General features: G+C 33.8%; 1 pseudogene; it reads left to right on the forward strand.

Annotated features, from left to right (window-relative positions):
* The first annotated feature begins 267 nt into the window (after window positions 1-267).
* On the forward strand, window positions 268-988 carry LOC115512307 (annotated as a pseudogene).
* Window positions 989-4265: the final 3277 nt, after the last annotated feature.

The raw sequence follows: 4265 nt of genomic DNA on the forward strand, positions 1-4265 counted from the left end.
AATTGTACAATTGTTTAGAAGTAAAGATTCCAACAAACATTAAAATTAATTTTAATAATAACATTTATTAGTCATAGGAGATCCATGGAGTCAGTGTACCTATTTCCCTTTTAAAAATTTACCAGAAGTCTTTAATGAAATGTCTACCCATCTTTTTTTACCCTCTATCCCCTCCACCCCAGCACTGTTCCCAGTGCACCACACTTGGAAAGAGTTCCTGGCTCCTGTTAAACCAGTGCTGTCCTTGTTTTTTTTCCAGGCACCATCATGATCATTTACCAGGACCTCATCAGCCATGATGAAATGCTGAGAAATCCCGGGTGGGCTGTGCCTGGAGGTGGAGGGGAAGATGGTCAGTAGAATAGTAGGTAACATTGATGACTTGTCCATTGGTGAAAATGCCACTCCTGATGACCCCAAGAGTGAAGTTAGCAAAAGCACAGTTATCACTGGTGTTGATATTGTCATGAACCATCACTGGCAGAAAACCAACTTGACAAAATAAGCCTACAAGAAGTACATCAAAGATGACATGAACTCAATTAAAGGCAAACTTGAAGAACAGAGACCAGAATGAGCAAAACCTTTTATTTATTTTTTTAACACTTGTTTATTTTTTTGAGGGACAGAGCATGAGCAGGGGAGGGGCAGAGAGAGAGGGAGACACAGAATCTGAAGCAGGCTCCAGACTCTGAGATGTCAGCGCAGACCCCGACTTGGGGCCCTAACCGATGAACTATGAGATCATGACCTAAGCTGAAGTCAGTGCTTTAACCAACTGAGCCAGCCAGGTGCACCTAGAATGAGCAAAACCTTTCATGACAGGGATGCAGAACAAATCAAGTACATTCTTGCTAATTCTAAAAATTGCCAATTCTTTATTGGTAAAACATGGATCCAGATGGTAGCTCTGCTGGATTACAGTGAGGATAGTGTGACTCCATATACAATTTTCTTTAAGGATGGTTGAGAAATGACAAAATGTTAACAAAATTTGGCTATAACTTTGGATTACCTGTCATCATAACTGACTGCTGCTTTTCATCTACACAATACCAGAACTTAGACAAATGGGACTGATACCATTTTAAGCACTTCATTAATTTTGGGCTTGATTTACTAGGAGAAGAGGCATTGTTTTTACGGGGGAAAAACATGTCGTATAGGTTGTCTGAAACGAAAATGCATTTAAGCTCAAAAACAAACAAACAAATAAACAAAAAGCATCCATCAATACTACGATATTATTAACAGGGATTGCAAATTTCAAGCCCTCTAGTGGTCAACACCATGTTGCTTATTCTCTAAGACTTCCTCAAAGATAAAAATTTACTACAATTTAACAAAAATATTTCCACCAAAAAATGACAGGCCATTATCTTTGTCCCTGAAACAATGGACCACAATTCAAGCTGAATAATTCATTACTTTAAAAAAAAAAGAGTTGTGAATATCAGTGTTAATTAATTCTTAAAATCATGTACTTATCTTTACTAGTAATAAAAAAAAATTAGGAAACCAAGATAAATTGTCAATACTTCCTGCTTTTGGGGTGGGTTATATATTTTAGTAATACAGTACATTTTTTTTATTATTGTGTATCATACAGGCTTTAGGAACAGATATGACTACTTATATTCATGGCTTAGAGGAGTTAATAAATATTTCTAAGTATCAGTTTCTACTAGTCAAAAAAATCTAGATCATAATATCTTCCTTATAGGAATTATGAAAAAGTAACAAGATTAAAATGTACACCTTCACTGCATAGAACAAAAGTGCTAGTCAAATCACCAGAATAATCACTGTGGTGCTACTTTTAAGTAATAAAGGAAAACTAAGGTATCTAACTGCTTCTTTATTTTTTAAATGTTTATTTTTATTTTTGAGAGAGAGAGAGAGCTCAAGCAGGGGAGGGACAGAGAGAGGGAGACAGAGGATCAGAAGCAGGCTCTGTGCTGACAGCAGAGAGCCTGATGTGGGGCTTGAACTCATGAACCACAAGATTATGACCTGAGCCAAAGTCAGATGCTCAAACTACTGAGCCATCCAAGTGCCTCCATCTCTAATTTCTCACAAAAATGATACTCTTACTGAAATTACTTAATTAAATCTAAACTCAAGCGCATTTTATGTGTACTTAAATAATAATCATTCCAACTTTTAAGTTGTATTATGACTTAATAAGATAGTTACCCCATTGCAAAACTCTGATTTTTGTTTCTAAGTTTAACACAGATACTTAATGACATTTTTTAAAAGTAGGACTATGTCTGAAGGATTAATGGCAACATTAGATTTTTTTAATGACTAATTATAAATAATTGCAGTGATTCTATATAGTTAATTTAGTGTTATTATAAGTATTTAAAATAAAAATGATGTATATTTTAAATGTATTTAAAATTGTGACAATATTAATATGTGGAAGTCTCTGACTTTTTTCACCTTTTGAAAACTAGATCAGCTTTCTGATGAGATTATTACTATTTAGTTAGTTATATTTTATGTATAAAATATCCTTGTTCCATTGTGTGATTAAGTATGTGTATAATACAATGAAAATAACACAACATATTCTTTCATTTTCTTCTACAGTAGAAAACATAGACCTTTACTCATAGAGACCAGGTGATTATGTATCATATTTCACTGTAAAGTCACTAACTCAAGTTTTAATGTCCTTTATATGTAAGGATATACATCTGTTTCTATTTCCTTGACTTCATACCTCTGCCAAACTTAGATCTAGAAATGTTTAAAAGTAGTTCTACAGGGCTCAGCTTACAATAAAAAGGAAGTAAATTAGCCAGATAAAATAAAGGATGCCCAATTCAATTTGTTTCAAACAGTACAGCATTGGTGATATAGTGGTAAGCATATCTGCCTTCCAATTGGTTGTAGATAAGTAAGGATTATTTAGTGTATATCCCATGCAATAATTTTTTAGTATTACCTATGTCACAAATATTACACAGGTCATACTTACATTGAGTAATTAATTATTAATTATTTATCTGAAATTCAAATTTAACTGGGCACCCTGTATTTTTATTTGCTAAATCTGGTAACCATAAAAGGAAGATAAAAATTATTTTGGAAGAAAATACAAAACATATATGTCAACAGTATACCTTGTATTTTAATTAAAAAATAAATGGATCTCCAGTCCCTAAAAATGCAAGGCCAATCCATAAAGAGTTATGCATATATAGAGAAAAAAAAGAACTAGCTCTCCTCTCAACTCGAGATTGTTTCTGCTGCTCCTGGCATAATTTCCATTCTTATATAAATTTCCTAAGTAATTGATTTTTAGGAGATCTGCAAGAGTTAAAGGTTAGTGGCAGTCTGAAATATAAAAAAAACAAATATAAACAAACAAAAAAAAACCCACAAAAATCAGGTATTGTGAATAACTGCCTTACCCATCAAAATCTAACCAATTCACAATTTTTTAAAGCATATATCCTTGCTTCCTGAATCGTAGCTAATTAAACCATGAGTGGGTACCATTTTCAATTGAAATATCTTCTCCAGGGATTTGGAGGTTGAACAATATTCAATTTCTTTGTGTAGGCCATTTGATGGGGTCTCCACTTGCCCATATGTTATTGTTTAGAACCTAGAAAAAGTCACCCTTTCTAGGATGACTCAGCCCTGAGGGTTCACAGCATGGCTGGCATAGCTAGATTGTATTTTGACTCTCTTGGCTGGACACTTTTATGTAGTGAGCAACCTGTACAATCTTATGGGATTGCCTTGCCATTTTATGCCATGCAGAATAAAAAGTAGAGCACAGAAAGAAGTGTAAATGGGAGATGGTATAAAAATACTGCTAGCACTTTGATGTTTTTCTGCTTCTAAATACTAAACCTCCTTGAGACAAAGGTTTATTCCTATCATTGTGTTTTGGAAAATGTTCTCTTAAATCTTATAATAAATGCCTCCATTTTGCTTAAGGTAGATCATGCTCATTCCTGACACTTGAAAACAACATATTATAATTAGTTACATAAATACTGGCTTGAAAATAACGTCTTAAGAATCACTGGCAGATTCGGATAAGATTCTGGCAATAATCTATAATGAATTGACATTTGAATACACGAAAGTGCTTTCCTTTTACTTCTAGATTGATCTTGGTTTCAGAGGCTGACAAATCCTTCCGTGAACAAAAGGGTTTGACTTAAACTGCATCTAGAATGAATTTAATTTTCATTCACTTCCCATGAATAATGAGCTCCTCAGGCTGGACTATAAGCTGT

Source organism: Lynx canadensis, chromosome B1, assembly GCF_007474595.2.
Source record: "Lynx canadensis isolate LIC74 chromosome B1, mLynCan4.pri.v2, whole genome shotgun sequence".
In the NCBI taxonomy this organism is placed as follows: domain Eukaryota; kingdom Metazoa; phylum Chordata; class Mammalia; order Carnivora; family Felidae; genus Lynx; species Lynx canadensis.